The following is a 9,918-nucleotide window of genomic DNA, read 5'->3' on the forward strand; positions in this document are numbered from 1 at the left end:
CATCTATCTATCTGAATTTCACGTGTGTTTTCATACTTGTTTATCCTTGATGATCTGCATGAGACGTTGCTTAGAACACTTAGACTGTCTTTCACCTACTCTCTACAAATTCATTGTGTTGGGCTTGTTGGGCTCATACCCCATATCTGTTGGGTCTGAGCTACAAACTAAGACCTCACAATTGGTGCAGTTTATGGGAAGAGCTTGATCAAGTGTGGAAGTAACAATTGATGATGGCAGAACCACAGCAACAACATGTCGATCCTTTTCTCAACTTAGAGCAAAGACATGATCGTGAAGGCAGTGTACATACTACACATACTGACCAAAGCCATCCACGAGGTGGAAGTCACGTGTCTCATGCAAAGAAGGACAAGAATATGCAACAAAAGATTGATCAGCTAAAAAGGGAGTTGCGCCATGCAAAGAGGAAACGGACCTCTTCATACTCCGATGATAATTCTAGCAACGAACCAGACGTCACTTATAAACGGAGATCTCGAACACCAGTCAGTGAATCCTTTTCTTATGAAGAGGAACATTATCGTAAGAGGCAGCCTCGAAGTCCATCGCGCGAAGGCGTAAGGAACGACACTATGAGCAAAGCCTTGAATCAAATCTCTAGATCACCTTTCACACGTAGGATTGAAGATGCAATACTCCCTCGTCGTTTTCATCAGCCGACGTTCACTATTTATAATGGTAAAACAGACCTCGTGGAGCACGTGAGCCACTTCAACCAGAGGATGGCTGTCCATTCTAAGGATGAAGCTTTGATGTGTAAAGTCTTCCCTTCCAGTTTGGGACCAGTTGCAATGAGATGGTTTGGCAGCCTGAAAGCAAATTCCATTAGTTCATTCAAAGAACTCACTCAAGCATTTGGTTCCCGTTTTGTCACTTGCCGGAGAGTTGCTCGGCCCTTAGTTTCACTGCTATCCTTGAGCATGCAAGAAGGTGAGAGTTTGAAAACATACTCAGATAGATATTGGGAGATGTTCAACGAGATGGAAGGTGATTTTGATGAAGTGGCCCTTAATACGTTTAAGCTCGGCTTACCTGCCGACCATGGTTTAAGAAAGTCTCTGACTGGAAAACCTGTCACCAGTGTTCGTCAACTGATGGACAAGATTGATAAGTACAAGAGAGTCGAAAAAGATCAGCAACAAGGAAAAGGAAAAAACAAGGTTATCCCCAGGAGATAAGGGATTTTAGGTCAGATAGATACAGTAATAACAAACAGCGTAGGGATTTTTCTAGGCAGTCAGGATTAGCGAATCTTCAAGTAGTCAACACTGTATTCAAAGAGCCAGTACATCAAGTTTTAGAAAAGATCAAGAATAAACCATTCTTCAAGTGGCCGAATAAGATGGTGGGAAACCCAGAAAGACGCAATCATAATCTCTATTGTCAATACCATCAGGACCATGGGTATACCACAGAGGATTGCAGGAGCTTGTGGGATCATTTGGACCAATTTGTCCACGAGGGTAAATTGAAACAACTCTTACATCATTCCAGCGACCGAGGAGGTCAGACGGGCTTGGAGCACCAAAGGGATGATTCTTCAAAGCCCCTTTTGGAAACTATCAATGTCATCTTCGCCGCACCAGGGAGAACAGGGTCTAGGGTAATGTCGATAGCCCGGTTACCCACATATGGTAATCATGATCTGAAGAGATCTAGAATGGATATTCCACCAATTCTTGGGTTCTCGGATAAGGATAAAGTGGGAACCATCCAACCCCGTGACGATGCTTTGGTAATTACCCTCAAAATTGGGGGATATGATGTGAAGAGAGTAATGGTGGACTAGGGCAGCGCAACCGAAATAATGTACCCTAACCTGTACAAGGGGCTGAACTTAAAACCTGACGACCTAAAGCCATACAGTTCTCCCTTGGTGAGTTTCGAAGGAAAAATTGTTATCCCAAAGGGTCAAATACGATTACTCGTGCAAACTGGTGTGGTAATAGTAGAGGTAGATTTCATTGTCGTGGACGCGTATTCACCTTATACTGCAATTGTGGCTAGACCTTGGTATCATATGCTAGGGGTTGTATCCTTTACTCTGCATTAGAAGGTTAAATATCCATCTGATGGACAAGTTGGTGAAATCCAGGGAGATCAATCTGTGACCAGACAATGCTTGGTGGCTGCCATCCAGCATAAGCCCGAAACTGAGTACTCGGCCCAGGCCAAAAGGGAGTTATAGCAATTAAAATCTCGGGCATCATCTGTCGAAGGTTCAGCCGAAGGCACCAGGTGCAAAGATTTGATAAAAGTTGCTATTGGAGACAACCCAAAAAAGTTCTTTCAAGTTGGATCTCAACTACCTCTGCAGGAGAAGGAAGAGCTAATAGAGTTCCTTAAAAAAAACATTGATGTATTTGCTTGAAATGCTTACGAAGCACCGGGAGTGGATCTAGAATTCATATGTCACCATCTGAAAGTTAATCCCATGATCACCCCTAAAAGACAGCCTCCTCAGCCCTCATCCAAAGAGCATGCTGACGTAGTGCGATAGGAAGTAACAAAGCCTAAACAAGCTAGAGCTATTAAAGAAGTTTTTTACCTTGAGTGGCTAGCGAATATTGTGGTGGTAAAGAAGAAGAATGGGAAATGGCGAGTATGCGTAGATTTCACTAACTTGAATAAGGCTTGTCCTAAGGATCCATTCCCTATGGCGAAAATTGATCAGCTAGTAGATGCCATTGTCGGCCATCCTCGGATGAGTTTCTTGGATACTTTCCAAGGTTACCACCAAATACCATTAGCTCTGGATGATCAGGAGAAGACTGCTTTTGTCACCCCTATTGGGAACTACCACTACAAAGTGATGCCATTTAGTTTGAAAAACGCAGGATCTACCTACCAAAGAATGATGACGAGGATGTTTGAGCCACAACTGGGTAAAAGTATCTAGATTTACATAGATGACATGGTGGTGAAAAGCAAGATCGTTTCTGAACATGTAAAGGACCTTGAAAACATTTTTGAAGTTCTAAGAAGGTACAAGCTGCGTCTAAACGCTTCCAAATGCTCATTTGGTGCGGGATCAGGCAAGTTCTTAGGGTACATGGTGACTCACAGGGGAATTGAAGTTAACCCCGATCAGATAAAGGCCATCAATAATTTGCAAGCTCCTCAAAATCCCAAAGAAGTTCAGAAATTGACTGGAATGACCACTACTCTGAACCGATTCATCTCTCGATCAGCAGATAGGTGTAGACCTTTCTTCTCGTTGATCAACAAATAGAAAGGATTCGAGTGGATTGAAGAGTGAGCTTTGGCTTTCCAACAACTTAAAGACTATTTAGCTCAGCCGTCAATCATGTCCAGTCCTTAGCCAGATGAAGTCTTGTTTGCCTACATTGTTGTGACTCCTTATGTTATAAGTTTGGTGTTGATACGAGTGGGCCAATGTGTACAAAGGCCAGTTTACTACGTGAGTAAATCATTGCATGAGGCTGAGATTTGATATCTGCCACTAGAGAAAGCCATCCTAGCAATAGTGCTTAGTACACGAAAGCTGCCTCACTATTTTCAAGCACATACGATGGTTGTTCTTACCCAACTTCCACTCAAGACCATACTCAGAAGCACTGACTACACAGGGAGAATAACTAAATGGGGCACTGTCCTAGGGGTTTTTGACATCAAGTATATGCCCCGTACCTCCACAAAAGGGCAAGTCCTCGCAGATTTAGTAGCCGAGTTCACTGAGCCCTCATTAGAAGAATTGATACCAGCACAGAATATGGATGAAAAATCGGTTAGCATAATCTCTCAAAAAAGCCCCTCATTTTGGGAGGTATATGTAGACGGCATGGCAAACTAAAAGGGATCTGGAGTGGGGCTAGTGCTAATATCCCCAAAGAGGATCATTATTGAAAAGTCAGTAAGACTAGGCTTCACGGCCACAAATAATCAGGCTGAATATGAAGCTCTGCTGATGGGAATGGCTATGGTTCCAAGAATAGGAGGAAGGTCGGTGGAGGTGTTCTCAGACTCAAGGTTAGTCGTTGGACAAGTGCAAGGGGAATTTGAGGCGAAAGATGAAAGAATGCAGGAGTACCTGAGCCGAGTTAAATGCTTGTAGTCGGAGTTTGAATCTTTTAATTTGTTGCACATCCCCAGAAGTGGAAATGCACATGCTGATTCTTTGGCCATGCTCATCACATCCTCGGTGCAGGATTTGCCTAGAGTTATCCTCGTCGAAGACTTGCATAAACCTATAAAGACAAGGAGGGAGGTAGTCCGAATTCATCAAATCAGAGCCGAGCCCAATTGGATGGATCCTATAGTTAAACTCTTAAAAGAGGATATTTTGCCTGAAGAAAGGTTAGAAGCTGACAAAGTTCGAAGGAAGGCAACTAGATTCTGGCTATCCGAGAACCAGAAACTGTACAAGCGCTCCTATTCAGGAACGTACTTATTATGCATACGTCCTGAAGCAGCTGAATCACTTCTAGAAGAGTTGCATGAAGGAATCTGTGGAAATCATACTAGAGGTAAATCTTTGGCTCACAGGGTTATTACTCAAGGTTACTGGTGGCTGAATATGCAAAAAGAAGCCCATGAATATGTTAAAAAATGCGATCAATGTCAACGGTTTTGCGCCAAACATACATTAACCAGGTAGAGTCCTTAATCCACTATCTAGCCCATGGCCATTTGCTCAATGGGGCTTAGATATTGCGCGTCCATTCCCTAAGGCTACAGGAAACAAAAAGTACCTTCTGGTCGGCACAGATTATTTCACCAAATGGGTTGAAGCCGAGCCTCTAGTTAACATCAGAGACGTAGATGTAAATAAATTTGTCTAGAAAAATATTGTCACTCGATTTGGGATTCCTCACACCCTCATTTCGGATAATGGCCTTCAGTTTGATAGCAAAGCATTCAGGAATTACTGTGGAGAGTTGGGAATCATGAACAAATACTCTATCCGTGCTTATCCCCAGGGGAATGGGCAAGCAGAAGCTGTTAACAAGGTCATAGTAAATGGACTAAAGAAGAGACTAGATGACGCGAAGGGTAAATGTGTGGAAGAACTGCCACACATACTTTGGACATACAGAACTACGCTGTGTAGGTCTATTAGAGAGACCCCCTTTTCAATAACCTATGGAGCTGAAGCTGTCATACCTCTAGAGACTAGGTTCCCAACGTTAAGAACTAGTTCATTCAGTCCGACTAGTAATAATGAATAGCTAGAGAAAAGTTTTGATATAATTGAGGAAAGAAGAGAAAATGCAATGGTCCGATTAGTACATTATCAACAAAAGCTCAGGCAGGGCTATGATGCCAACATTAAGCTGAGGCCTCTAGAACCTAGTGATCTAGTGCTCAGGAAAGTTGTGGGCATTGTAAAGAACCCAGCTTAGGGAAAGTTAGGGCCCAATTGGGAAGAGTCATATCGTATTACTTCAAGGGTTGGCATTGGAGCGTATTTCTTGGAAGATTTAGATAGTCATGTAATACCACGCCCCTGGAATGTAAACAACCTTAAAAGGTACTATTATTAATCGAATCTTTTCTTTAATCAATATGCCAATTTATTATATAAAGTTTTTGGATAAGTATTTAAACTTAAATCCAATCATGCTTAAAGTCCTCAGATCAGATGATTTGGGTTAGTTAACACTCCTTTACAATTCTCTTAAGTGTTTAAACTTAAATCCAATCATGCCTGAAGTCCTTAGACCAGATGATTTGGGTTAGTTGACACTCCTTTACAATTCTCCTAAGTATTTAAACTTAAATCCAATCATGTCTGAAGTTCTCGGACCAGATGATTTGAGTTAATTAACACTCGTTTGCAATTCTCCTAAGTGTTTAAACTTAAATCCAATCATGCTTGAAGTCCTCGGACCAGATGATTTAGGTTAGTTAACACTCCTTTGCAATTCTCCTAAGTGTTTAAATTTAAATCCAATCATGCCTGAAGTCCTCAGACCAGATGATTTGAGTTAGTTAACACTCATTTACAATTCTCCTAAGTGTTTAAACTTAAATCCAATCATACTTGAAGTCCTCGGACCAAATGATTTGAGTTAGTTAACACTTCCTTACAATTCTCCCAAGTATTCAAACTTATATCCAATTATGCTTGAAGTCTTCAAACCAAATGATATGGATTAGTCAACACCTCCATACAGTTATTATTAATGCTTAAACTTAAAATTAATCATGCCTAAAATTCTCAGATGTATTTAAATAAACTCTAACTTATGATAGGCCTCTTTAGTCATATATTTAATTCAAAATCAACGCTAAGTAATATTCTCTGTAAATTTCGAGAAGACCTGTGAGACTTTCATATCATTCATTGCTTTCATTGCTTATTAATAATTCTTATATAAATTACTTTTTTCAGTATTGATTTAAGTTATTTGCATCATTAGTATGATATCATGATTAAGTTTGCTTATGTTACAGTAGCTACAAGTCAATTATTTGCAATAATAATAAGCTTTATAAAATGTACAACGAAGATACTAACGATAAAAGAAACAGTTTCATTGATCAAAAGAAAGTACATTGCAATCCCACAAAAAAAAAAAAAAAACAAGTACAAGTATGAAATAAAAATTCCTAAGTTTTTAAGCCTTCTTCTAAGGGACCAAAGGGTCAGCAACCTGACTGGACTGGGTAGCAGCAGCACCTGGGGCTAGGGATGGCAATTTTTACCCGGCCCAGCCCGACCCTAATGGGCCGGGTTTTACCCGGTCCGATTAGGAATAGGGTCGGGTATGGGTTTAAAAAAAAAAACCCGAAGAAGGTCCGGGTTTTATTAAAAAACCCGAGACCTGACCCGAGACCCGCCCCGAAACCCGGCCCGGTAAAAACCCGGTTAATTGAAATTACTGAAATACCCTTATATATATAAACCTAAAATTTCTAACCCTAATTCTCATTTCTTCTGCCCTCACTCACTCAGCACTGTCAGCAGCCTCCCTACACTCCCTCCCTCTCAATCCGACACAGCCCCTACACTCCACTGTGAACACCTCCAAAAACCCAGACGGCGAGATACCCAACCACCAAATCACAACACCACTGCCTCACCTCGAGCTGTCGCCGTTTTTCTTCGCCAAATCGGAGCTGTCATCTCTTTTCTTCACCAAATCGGAGCATCAGTTTTTTCTTCAGGCTTCAGCCTTCAGGCTTCAGCTCAAGGTATGCTCTTTACTCTTTACTCTTTTCCTTAACTCCTAGTTAATCTTTTCAATTCGCTGTGTTTATGTTTGTGTTTTTTGTTTTGTCGGATGGGTTTTTTTTTTCTTTTTTAATTTGGGATTGGATTGGAGGTGGCGATGATTATAAAAAATTCCTCATACTAAATGCTCAATTGTATGAAATTGGGTATGAGTATGACAGACTCTTATTAACACCCATAGAATCTGAGCCCTCTCCAACTCTTACTACCATAGTTTTTATGTGTTAATAATATTTGTTATTAAATTTGATTTGTTTTGGTCTCGAATGTAACCTGTAATATCCNTCGTCAATTTTTAAACTAACCCTTCTGCCCATTTCAATTACCGGTCAGTTTCTACATTGGTCAGGTTGTATTTGTATAAGTAGCTAGAGAGACATATAGTGAGAGATGTGACACTAGTTGTGTTAGTTGGTGGGTGAAATTCATTCTTTTATTAAACTATCTATCTATCTATCTATATATATGATCATTATTGAATGAGAGAGTAGGCTGGTAAGAAAAACAAAAAAAATATTGAGGGAGAAAGTAGAATAGAGATTAGAGAGAGATGCTTATGATGATGTACTGTGTTTGACGTGTGTTTCATGTTTTGTTTATCAAACTTCTGGTGACAATGGCATGTTGAGCTGAAGTTGAATGTTATGAAAATTTTGTCTTGTTTTATGTTTTGATTGACGTTTGGTTGCTGAGAAACTGTAAGGTAAAGGTTATTAAAGGAAAATAGATGTTTTGGGATTTTCCATGTTGCGGTTTTTTGTGGGTTTGCTTTGTTTAAGTAGAGCTGAAATTCAGAACATTATGAAGTTTTGGTAAATAAGTCACCTTTGTGTGAATTTCTGATGTACTAGCTTCTTATCAAGTGTTTTTTCATTTGCTTTATTTTTATGTTATATATGGTTGGGATAAGAAGTAATAGAAGACTGAGAGCAATTAACAAGATTTTATGAGTTTATTTTTTATTTTTTATATAGAAGCAATATATACTTAATGAAAAGGTAAATATTTTAGCCATTCCCGTCACAACTGTTGCTTCAGAAGCTGCCTTTAGCACTAGTGGGAGACTTTTAAGTCCACACCGTAGTAGACTACATCCCAAGACTATAGAGGCAATGATGTGTGCTCAGAATTGGTTATGGAGTGAAATCAACGGTTAGCAATTGTCTAATTTCTATTTATAAAATCAAAATTGTGTTTTTATATTTGCTAGTTACAATTTGATGAAGTTTATTCCATTTTTTAATTCATTGTTGTTGTAGGTTCTTCAACTATATCTGGAGATAGTACATTTCAATCCATTCTTGATGATGGGGAGTCAAATGAAGATGATGGGAGTTGTATTACAGTTGATGAAGATTAAACATTTTGTATTAATTTAGTAACTTTTTTATTTTCTTAGACTTGTTTCCTTAATTTGTTGGTTTGTAATTATTCTAAACTTGTGGGATTTATTTCGTAACTTTTTAATTTCTTGGACTCGTTGGACTTTTGATACTTATTTTGTGGACTTGTTGGATTTATTTTAATTTTATGTTTAGTTGGTGATTTTAGTTAAGATTTTGTTGATTAATGATTAAATGGTTATCTTAGCTAGGTAATTTATTGATTTAAAATCTTAGTTATGATTTATTGAATTATGATTATGATATTAGTTATGATTTATTGATTTATAATTAACAGGTGATTTATGATTAGTATCCTTAGCTTATGATTTGGACTGATTTGGCATTTGGGCCACATTAATTATTTAGGCTTGAATATGCAAGCTTAATGTAGGCAAAATATGGGCTTAAATCTAGGCTTAAATCTGAGCTTAAATCAGGCTTAAATTAAAATTTGGGCTCAAAATTTATTTATTATTTTTTTTTTCGATTGGGCCTGTTTGGGCCCAATTTCTAAACGGGGCCCGCGGGGCCCGGCTGGGGCCGGTCCGGGCCCCGGGAAAAAACCCGGTACCCTAAACGGGCTGGGTCCGGGCTACGGGTCTTGCCCCGCGGGTCGGGTCCGGGTATGAAAAAACCCGGCCCGAACCCGACCCGTTGCCATCCCTACCTGGGGCTTGATTTGCTTGCCCTGACCACCAAGCTGACCAGACTTTGTTGGAATTTCAGGAAGGGCAGGAGAGATCTGGCCGACCAAGGGATGCTCCAAGGCTTCCGAGAGCTGCTTGGGGGGAGAGGAGTCAGAGCCTGGGAGTTCACGAATCTCAGGATCGTAGTAAATACTCCCAGGCTGTCTCAAATCAGAATCTACAGAGACTCCAGCAGCATCTAGGGCTTTACCCCAAGTTATGTCGCAATAATCTCTGCAGAATGTAGAGAATTTCTTTGTGAGTCTGCTTTGGGTCTCCTCCACCCCAAGCTTATATGCTGCCTGCCTTTCAGCCTCGACTGCTTCCTTGGCCAACTGAGCACTCTTCTCAGCCAATTGGGTAGCTTTCTTGGCATTCTGCAGCTCAGCACGAAGACCTTTGACCAGCTCTCTGTCTGTCTCCAGATTAATCTTAGTCTTACGCAATTGTTTGCATTGGTCATCGGCCTGCTTTTCAGCGGTCTTCAGGCTAGCATCAAGATTATTCCTTTGACTGGTCATTTCTTTCAACTGCTCGGATAGCCAAGAATAATCTTTTTTCATATTACCCAAAGATTTTTCTACCTCTGATCGAGAATAGGCCTCCGCCTGGACTTCAGTATAAG

General features: G+C 40.2%; 1 non-coding gene across 1 annotated transcript; it reads left to right on the forward strand.

The window, feature by feature from the left end:
• Positions 1-7,310: 7,310 nt before the first annotated feature.
• On the forward strand, positions 7,311-7,415 carry LOC111994156 (small nucleolar RNA snoR8a). The gene has a single exon (XR_002881046.1). It is a non-coding gene; the product is annotated as a small nucleolar RNA snoR8a (small nucleolar RNA).
• Positions 7,416-9,918: the final 2,503 nt, after the last annotated feature.

The sequence above is a fragment of the Quercus suber genome, unplaced genomic scaffold (genome assembly GCF_002906115.3).
Source record: "Quercus suber isolate HL8 unplaced genomic scaffold, Cork oak 2.0 scaffold_549, whole genome shotgun sequence".
Lineage (NCBI taxonomy): Eukaryota > Viridiplantae > Streptophyta > Magnoliopsida > Fagales > Fagaceae > Quercus > Quercus suber.